General features: G+C 39.6%; 1 non-coding gene across 1 annotated transcript; it reads right to left on the bottom strand.

Moving 5' to 3' along the window:
• Positions 1–413: 413 nt before the first annotated feature.
• On the bottom strand, positions 414–485 carry TRNAC-ACA (transfer RNA cysteine (anticodon ACA)). The gene has a single exon. It is a non-coding gene; the product is annotated as a tRNA-Cys (tRNA).
• Positions 486–10107: the final 9622 nt, after the last annotated feature.

Genomic DNA, 10107 nt, shown 5'->3' with positions numbered 1-10107 from the left:
TAATAACAATTAAAAGAATATTCTGTCATATATTAAGCACACAGTAAATTCTACTCATTGTATTATGTCTTTTCAACAAAATAAATCCCTTATCTCATTGCCCTGTTATTTTTTTTTTTTTTAATAAGCAAGTTCACAAGTGTGAACTTGTGAATGATATGCCAGTGAAAATAAAAAGAAATTGCTATTTATAATATCCAGCTTTTAAGTAATTGTTAAGGCCAAACTCTAATAGAGAAACAGTGATACTATGTTAACTTTTTGAGCATTTTATGAAGTGAAGTGAATTGAAGTCGCTCAGTCGTGTCCGAGTCTTTGCCACCTGTGGACTGTAGCCTACCAGGCTCTTCTGTCCATGGAATTTTCCAGGCAGGAGTACTAGAGTGGGTTGCCTTTTCCTCCTCGAGGGGATCCTCCCAACCCAGGGATCGAACCTGGGTTTCCTGCATTGTAGGCAGACGCTTTACCGTCTAAGCCACCAGGGAAGTCCTGAGCATTTTATAGATTAAGTTAAAAAATGATTTAATAAGAGCTGTTTTCTAAGTTTGATTAAAGTGTGTTTATTTTGTCATTGTCATCTTAATGCTTAAAGAAAATATTACTCAAGTATTTAAGTTGGAATTTTAAAGTGTATATTAAACTAGAGGAAGGAAATGCAATTATTCTCTGCTTGAATTTCAAGCTTATGATATACATACAAAACGAGAAAGGAAATAAACTCTAGGATGAATCTCATTTCAGTAAGTTATGGCTGTTTTTCTGAAAGTAAGAAATTTTTTTCAAAAGCACTCAGTGTTAATAAATACTCTTATTCTAGATTTAGAAACTAAGATAACATTTTTTTTTCCCAGAAATTGCTTGAAAATGAAATAAATGCCATATGGATGGGAATTTGGCAATAACCAGGACAGTGTTTTTTTTGTCGTTGTTCCAAAAAATGTGTGCTGTTTTCAGAATGAGGGAGTCAAACATTCTATGCTTGATTTTTTCGCATCCTCGCGTCGCTGAGGACCTTTAGTCTAGTACCTGGGCTTTCCGCGGCCCAGCCTGAATAGCAGAACGCGATTAGGGAAGGCGGAAGAGCCTGCTGTCAGGGCAGCAGGTTATCTCTCAGCTGGTATTTCTCTCTCTCTCTCTCTCTCTTTTAATTTTCAGCTAGTTAATTTTGTTATCCTTTCAGTGGCTTTTCCAACATTTGTCCTCATCAGTTTCACCACATTCTTTCTATTCCTTCTCCCTCTAAACCGGGTGATCTCAAGTTCCTTAATTTAAATGGAGATGGCTGAAGGTTTTTCCTGGTTTTGCTCTTTAGAACAGTCAGTTTAGTTTGACATTTTCTACCACTGTCTGCCTGCAAGTTACTTTGGCAAGCAGAGCCCTCACCATCTTGAGGATTAAATGAGGTGATTCATGTAAAACGTTTAGCGTCATGCCAGGCAATAACCAGGACAGTGTTGTTGTTGTTGTTGTTGTTGTTTTTCCAAAAAATGTGTGCTGTTTTCAGAATGAGGGGGTCAGACGTTCTATGCTTGACTTTTCCGCATCCTCGCGTCACTGAGGACCTTTAGTGTATCACCTGTGCTTGTATCATTGTGTAACGATGATAACTATTATTTCTTTTTTCCATATTAAACAGTGGAGAAAGGTTCAACCATGGATTACGTGTTTAAAACCTGTGGGGTTTTTTTGTCTTTGTTTTTTTTCAGTAAAAATACTTACCTTTCTAAGCAAGATATATTTCCAAGTGTAATAACTGCATAAAATAGTGGTTAGAAGCAAGGGACGGGAGTCAGGCTCTCGAGACTCAGATTTCCCGTTTGTCACAGGATGAATATCCAGACGCTTATATCTGCCTGTTTCCTCACTGGTCGAGATGGTTATGAGAGAGTCTGTGGCCGGTGCAGTAAAGAGGAGGGCGGCTGTTAGTATGTGTGTGGTGCCTGAAAGACCCTGCGCATGCTGAGCACTCAGCAGTGTTAGCTATGCCTGTTTGCACGTAGTCAGCCTTCAGTATCTCAGCAAATATGTTGAAGCTTTAATCACTATGACTTGAGAATATAAGACAATTTAAAATATATTCCTTCTAAAGAGTAACAAAAATTAAACACATACAAAAATACAAAACTGCAAACTCTATTAAGAGCTTGCGAGAAAAGCATCCAGCGCCTTGAGGGGGTCTGATTGACTGGATCGAGTGTCAGGCCCTAAGGTGAGGAGGTGCTCACTGGAATTTTATTTCATTTTACTTTGTTTTGATGAAGGTAGTGTTTGGTTTTCTGAATACAGTAGAAGCCAAAGTATCATCTGTGTTATTTACCTGATTTCACTTAGATTCTTCTCAGAGGGATCCAAGATCGCCCCTTGGTAAGGAAAGCAGGGTGCTTTCAGTCTAGAGAGATTTTACTGTGGTTTTCATCTATATCACAAGTGAATTGCAGATCCCAAAGGCTTTTAAACTGCAAGATGATATTAGTAATTGGGATAGTAAGGTCCCAGTTTTACTTCTTTAATAACCTCCTAATAATAGGTTTTTTTCCCTTTTTTTCCCAGCCTTTATAGTAATGATAAAAGTAATCTGCAATCTCTCTGAAATAACTTTTATGCTAACAGCAATTAAGCAGATATCTTCTTGGCTCCTTAGAGAGAAAATAGGTTTAGACACGCAGGAAAAACTTTGTCATTAAGGGCCCAGGTAACTGCAATTCTCTAACAGTTAATAGTACGAGGAACTGGGCTCAGGTGGCAGCATACAGTATAAGGTAAAAACACTTTGCTCCAGAATTCCAAGGTGCGCCCATAGTTGGTGAACTTACAGGCTTCCATGGTGGCGCAGGTGGTAAAGTGTCTGCCTGCAATGCGGGAGACCAGGTTCAATCCCTGGGTCGGAAGATCCCCTGGAGAAGGAAATGGCAACCCACTCCAGTACTCTTGCCTAAAAAATTCCGTGGACAGAGGAGCCTGCTGGGCTACAGTCCATGGGGTCACAAAGAGTTGGACAGGACTGAGTGACTTCACACTCACACACCCAGAGGTTATGAAAGCAAAACCCAACCGACTTTGGAGGATGGAGAGCACGTTCACGAAAAGGAAAGCAGAGAGAGAAATCAAAAAGGAAGAATGAAACGGAAAGAGCAAAAGGGTTGATAAAGGTCTTGCTAAAGAGAGATTTACTATAGCCCCTTCCTCACTGCTGCTTTCTCAGTGCAGTACTAATCATATGTATTAGTTACAGAAATAATAATGTGTAACCTACTGAATTTTCTCTATTCAAAATCCATCGTCAGAAGTAGAAGTCTCCAATGAAACTGTCATGTTAAGACCACTAACAGCAAGTCTTGGGAATTTAAGAATATTTATATATTTTCAATATTTTAGGTTATTTTCAATATTTTTAAAGTTATCCATTTCTCAGGTTTTGTTATACCATGTGTACTCTTTGGAACCCCATGTGCCATAGCCCACCAGGCTCCTCTGTCCTCGGAATTTTCCAGGCAAGAATACTGGAGTGGGTTACCATTCCCTACTCCAGGGGATACCTTGTGTAATTTTCATCAATTTAAAGAATTACATAGATTTTGGGGTGAAATGTAGGCGTTATTCTGACTGCTCACTATGTATTTTAAAAAATCCCCTCTTCATGTCAGACATAGCTATGCTGACACCCAAATTCTGTATATTTAGAAATGTTTTTGGATGAGCAGTTTAACTTAGTTGGACTTCCAGCATCTTTCAGTGTATGCTTTGCATGTGAAAAAGGAGAATTTACCTCACTTTGTCTTATTTTTTTATGATTCTCTGGAATGTATTCCTTGTAGAAAGCCTTACATTTAAAGTTGTCAAACACAGTTGATCTTCAATTACAACATGCATAAAAGAGCAAATTGTTATAATGTCTATTTCATGCTTTGCTCAAAATGAAGGAGAAATGCATAAGGTTTATATGAATTGAATAGATAATCTTCATGTCACAAATAATTTGCATATAGAATGAGTGTTATTATAGGGAGTTACTAATGTAATCAAGAAGATCAGTTTCTTGTTTTCTATTTTAAGTCATGATCTGAATCTTTCATCATTAAGAACGTAGCTTAGATTTTGCTGACTGGAATATATTATTATTTTTAATCTTAGTTTCCTTTGTATGGCAAATATGTTGGTGGGGTTTTCTACTTATTGAAATCTCATTTTGGTATTTCAGAATTTTTATTATATTCAATGTAATCTCAAATCATTTTTTTAGGTAAAGAAATCTTAACATGAATTTGTAAAAGAATGTATGTATTTAACTACAGTGTGTTACAAAGTGGCTCCATCATGCTCCTCCCTCTTGGTCCCCTATGAGGTTTATTTTCCCATAATCTCATAATTTTCTTAAAAATTATATTTGCCTCTGGTAATATAAATTCTATGTCAATGGTTATTCATTGTAGTAAAGAAACATTAACATTTTTTCTGTTTTTATCCAGTTTTGGTCTATTTCTGATGGTCTTTCTTTTATTTTATTCAGAGTACATTAATGTGATTTTCCCAGGAAAGGTTTGCTGAAAATAGCCTCTCTTATCTGTGACTGTGGTTTAGAAAGTTTATGTATGTCAATATTTCAAATGACTAAATATCTTTAGCATCTTTAATGGCAGGAGAAGGGGAGCAAATAGAGAAGCGGACCAAGTGTAATTGAGGGACACAAACCCTGGGTGCCTGTTGTTCTGTGTTTCTCCACTCTCCACTGTGATGTTATAGCATCCAAGGTAAATTATTTTCAATATAGTTGATGTACAGATTTATTTAGGACTCAACTACCAAAATTTACATTATTATTAAAATTTAATAAAGTTCTGGTGCCATTTTACCACTACAGGTGATGTCTGAATATCTGAAAAGAAGTGACTTTTCTTTCTTTCTTTGCGTTTTTATGGCTTACTGATATTTATACTTTATTTTCACTCAAAATAATTAAAGGAAAATATTGTTCTGGGTGGGGGCACTTTCGAGGTCCATGCTGAAACCCAGCTATATGGCTTAGGGAATCTGGGATAAGAGAGGTGACTGCAGTGATTCTGTGCGCCAGTGCCATCCCAGCTCCGTATTGCTTCCTGTCCCTGACTGTGTATGGTAGCCATCCGGAGCTCTTTAAACAAGATTAGACCTAGACCCTAGAAACACTGAAATCCGAGATTTAGAGTGGGTCCTGCTGCTGCTGGTAGCTGCTGCTAGGTAGCTTCAGTCGTGTCCGACTCTGTGCGACCTCATAGACGGCAGCCTACCAGGCTCCCCCGTCCCTGGGATTCTCCAGGCAAGCACACTGGAGTGGGTCGCCATTTCCTTCTCCAGTGCATGAAAGTGAAAAGTGAAAGTGAAGACGCTCCGTCGTGTCCGACTCTTTGCGACCCCCTGGACTGCAGCCTACGAGGCTCCTCGGTCCATGGGGTTTTCCAGGCAAGAGGACTGGAGTGGGGTGCCATCGCCTTCTCTGAGAGTGGGTCCTAGGCATTCCTAATTTTTCTATCTATAGTGATTGTGATGGCCCGTCAAGGCTGAAAATATTTATTTCATGCATTAAATTTTCCAGAAAGAATATAGGGACACAAGTAATTTCTTACTAGCAGAACTGAAGTTAGGGTTAGGCCACCTGATACTCTCATTTTAAGTTTAAACACAAATTCGGTGAACAGTTCCCTTGCCTGGATCCACCAGCCTGTTCTGCAATTCTAACTGAGTTACTAAACTCCTCTGGGTTCTAGAGACACTGTGTCCAGATGTGCAGACCATGTCTAGAAATAAAAACTGATATTCCTGTATAAATAACAAAAAGAAATTGCTGAGTTATCATGGCAGTACCACTTAATTATCTAATTATGGGTATCCCTTGGGTGTATACAGTTTTTACGTATTTTTTTTATAGGAAATGCACTCATCCCCTGTTATCAGCATGCTTCTTTCTTATTCATTCATTTATGAAGTAGTCAACCTTTAACATATCTGTTACTCTTGGATACCAACATCAGTCATCAGACTTTTTCAATGCAAACAAAAGTACATGATCAAGGATCATTTAAAGATGAAAGAAAGGTTACAGACATCGTTGTATTGTAGAGCATCACTCTTATCCTTGTACAAGCAACATATTGAGTTAGTGAGTTTGGTTTTGCTGAAGGTCATTGAAAACTAGGATAATTGTTTTCCTAGTTTGCCCTATTGTAACAGTCCTGGTGTGTGCTTTTCCAGACTTAATTATTAATAGTGACCTTTTACTAAGTGTGTTCTAGCTTGGATGATACTTTTTTATGATCAGTCTATTTAAAATGAAAGCCAGTACTTTTAAAGTCAATTCTTGTACCAAGTTACAGAGAAAGGAATTTTTAAACTTCATACCCTAGGAAAACACAGCTTTCTTAGATGTTTTATATAGTTTACACAAGTGCTTGCCGTAGAGCAATAAACCAACCAATCAGTATTTAAGCTTTTTTCTTCCCTTGCTTCCTTTTCTTATTTCAAAGAAATATTTGAATATTTACTGGATATCTGCACTGTGTCTGACTGAACGCTAGGGAATGAGTACAGAATAGTGAAGGGGGAGTAGGAAGAATGAATCTGAAGAGGTTTTTGAGACAGCGTGGGAGCAGCTGTACTATATGCACCAATTAGGACAGGAAGAGAGTATTTTTAGACGCATTCCTGGAGAGTAGTGTCCATTTCCTGGTGTTCCAAACATATGTATGAACTGAGAAATCTGTTCTTCCAGACTCTTTATGTCCAAGGCTCCATGAACCATTTCAACAAGGCAGGGCGGAAAATGGAAAGTCCAAATTAGAATCTGCAGTATTGAGTAGATGGAGGAAAAATGCTGGGGACATTGTCCGTGTAAAACCTGGACTACTTTCTTCTGATGGTGCAACTATTTTCTTTTGGGTTGCAACAAAATTCAAGGGGCAGAAACAATACTAAAAAATCAGATGGAGACCCTTAGCCCTGCAGTGTCTTTTTTTTCTTTGGCATGCTTTCCTTGGTGGACTGAGTGTTTTCATGGTCCTTATTGCTGGGACTATAGTCATTTTTTTTTCTTACTCTCGTTACGGCTATGAGATTACTACCTACCTTCAGATACCAAGTTGGGTGGGGGGCGGGTCCTCCCTCTGCCATCACCCCATGCTTGTAACCTGATGTTATCTCAGGGTAGAGGAAACAGGCAAGACAAAGGCCTGTCCCGGAGATACGCTTCATATTGATACTGATCTTGTTCCACCCCAGTTCTCTCTTTTCTACCCTATTTCAGAGAACACCTAGTAGCTCTCAATTAGGAAAATATTAAAATCCTAGTGAGTATTTTTTTTTTAATTGTTTGTCTCAGTGCATAAGCTCATTGGAAGTCAAAAGTCAAGAATTTTGCCTTTCTATTCTGTCCCTCATCTTTTTTTTTTAAAGAGTAAAGGTACCTTCTGGAAGGCATAAAGGTCTTCTTTCTCCTTAAGTGGCTGAACAGAGGATGATCAGATGACATAAAGGAAATGTAGGATTAGAAATTGACCCTGTAATGCATCACCTGGTTTTCCTGGCGTAGAGTAATTGCTGACCTCTTTATCTTCCAAGTAAAGTGCCCAAGTACACACACTTGAAAAGAACTATAGTATCTGCCCTGGGTGTCCTCACACGCCAGACAGTGGTGCTCAAGCATTGTGGTCTTGCATCCTCAAGCACAACATACGACGTGGCGTTTAAAATAAGGCCTGCAGAGTCAAATGGTTGGATTTGCATTCTAACTCCGTTACTTACTGACTGTGGGACTTTGAGCACATTATTTAGGCTCAATGTGTATTTGTTTCCTCATCTGTAACATGGAGGTAATAATAAAGCCTTCCTTATCATCTTCTGTTGGGAATAAAATGATATAATCCATATGGAAGGTACAGCACAGTCCTTGGCATGTGTCAGGCGCTCAATAAATGTTAGCTAGTGGTATAAATGTTTAGTGGCAACTTAATTTGCATGTTATCTGGAACTGCTGCTGTCTGAATAGAAATAGTCAGGAGAGGAAGTTCTGACCCCAGACTCCCTTCCCCGATAGAAATGAATCATTCCCTTGCTTGAATGCAACGGAGTCTATAGACTCCAAATTTAGTACTTAACTAAAGCTTCATTCACTTGAAGGTGAGTGGGACTCTGAATTTAGTCTTCTGGTTTTAATGTAGTCCCATGAAGATCCTTAAATTCAGTGAATGGAGTTGACTCTCTGTCCCCTTTCCAGAAACCAGCCTCTCGCCTCTGTTGTTCTCCTCGCCTCCCTCGTAGTGCTAACATCTTTGAGCTCTTCCCACCTTATCGCCTGGAACCTCCTTTGGGTCTTAAGTGGCCCCCCCGCCTGCATTGTCTCAATGTCTCCCTGGGATTTCCAGCACTCTCTTGAGCCACAAACTCCCTAGTTCTTTCCTTAAGTTGTCATTTCCTCTGCAGCTGCCTCTGGGGGCCGCTGTGTTTTCTCTCCAGTTCCATATGTGGAAACCTAAGGATGTCAGGGAGATGTTACGAGCATCGCAATTCATATTTCTGCTTTCTAGGCTTTTTTTTGTTTCTTGTTTTGTCCAACCTCCGCTTTTCTGTAGCTGATAGCTCTCTAGCCACACTGTTTTATTTCTTCCTGGGAGCCTCTTGTAGATTCGTGGAGGTCTTTGCTTCGTGGCTTATTTTCCCGTTCATAATGTATGCCATCCGTCGAGCACCCAAACCTCCTTGGTCCCTTTAGTATCAGCGCTCATGAATTCTGCCCAGGAAACTCACTGTGTCCTCACTTCTGGTTTTCCTCTTGTTGTTCTGCCTGGAACTCGCTCTCGCCCCAGCCTTTTCAACTCTTTTGCTCCCGTTCTGCACCTGCAGCATTATCCGTCCTACCTGCATTAATCTAATGACTTTCTTGTCTAGTCCCGTACTGAGGTGCCTGCTAGAATCGCTCATACAGATTATCTTAACTTGTACGTATTCTTCAACAGCTTCTTGTCTGATTTTGCAAAACAGCAATTCAAAACTTTTCTCTCCAGCTAATTATCAAAGTAGACATTCCATACTGGCTCCACTGGAAACTTGATCCGCCTAATTGTGGGATCCAACTGCAGCATCAGTTGATAGGAAACAAAATTGTGTGTGTGTGTGTGTGTGGTGCTTGGAGAATAGCATCAGTAATTGACAACTTGAGGTGCAAAGTAAATCTGGGTTTGGTTGCTACCACTGCAGCATCTGGGCAGCCGGACTTGAGACGATGAAACTGGGAAATAAGACATACTCACTGGTGGGTCAGTTGGTAAAGAATCTGCCTGCAATGTGGGAGACCCAGGTTCGATCCCTGGGTTGGGAAGATCCCCTGAAGAGGGTTGGGAAGATCCCCTGAAGAATGCTACCCACTCCAGTATTCTGGCCTGGAGAATTCCATGGATTGTATAGTCCATGGGGTCGCAAAGAGTCGGACATGACTGAAAGACTTGCGCTTTCACACATATATAAAATACATGTGTATCTTGTAAGTATACATCTTTCCAGCCAAAGATAAGTAAAAAGATGTACTGTTATTCTGAATTTCTTTATACTTTGGAATACATATATATATATATATACATAAATCCAGGGCCGTTTTACTAATTTTGCAGTCCCATTTACTAAGATAAAAACAAAGAGGAATTTGCCTCCAGTTATTCAAAATGGAAAAAAGCAAATATGTATGTTTTGCTGAATGTTTTACTTTTGTTTTAGGTTGGAAGGATTTGTTAACAAAAGAAACCAGTCGTTACAATTTCAATTCTTTATGGAGGATTATTTGACTTAATTTCATGGTATAGTTACTATAAGAAAGGAAATAGAAACAAAAGAGCAAAATAACAGCGTGTACTCACCAAACTGGGTCAACAACCTACACCCTGACTTGAACAGAACTGGGAATCCCCTCATATTAACAGCCACGTGGAGTCCCAGTTGGGAAAGGGTCCAACCGGGAGGTGTGGCCACTACCCCCCACCCCCCACCTCCACACCGACACCCTGGATGAGACCTCAGATTGCAGCTTTGGGGGCTTCTGCTTATAATCCCAAGTCGCAAGTTGATATCATCATCAGTTTGTAAGCAAAA

This window comes from Budorcas taxicolor, chromosome 14 (genome assembly GCF_023091745.1).
Source record: "Budorcas taxicolor isolate Tak-1 chromosome 14, Takin1.1, whole genome shotgun sequence".
In the NCBI taxonomy this organism is placed as follows: Eukaryota; Metazoa; Chordata; class Mammalia; order Artiodactyla; family Bovidae; genus Budorcas; species Budorcas taxicolor.
The sequence above is the reverse complement of the archived record's forward strand: the minus strand, read 5'-3'. Positions and strand labels throughout refer to the sequence as shown.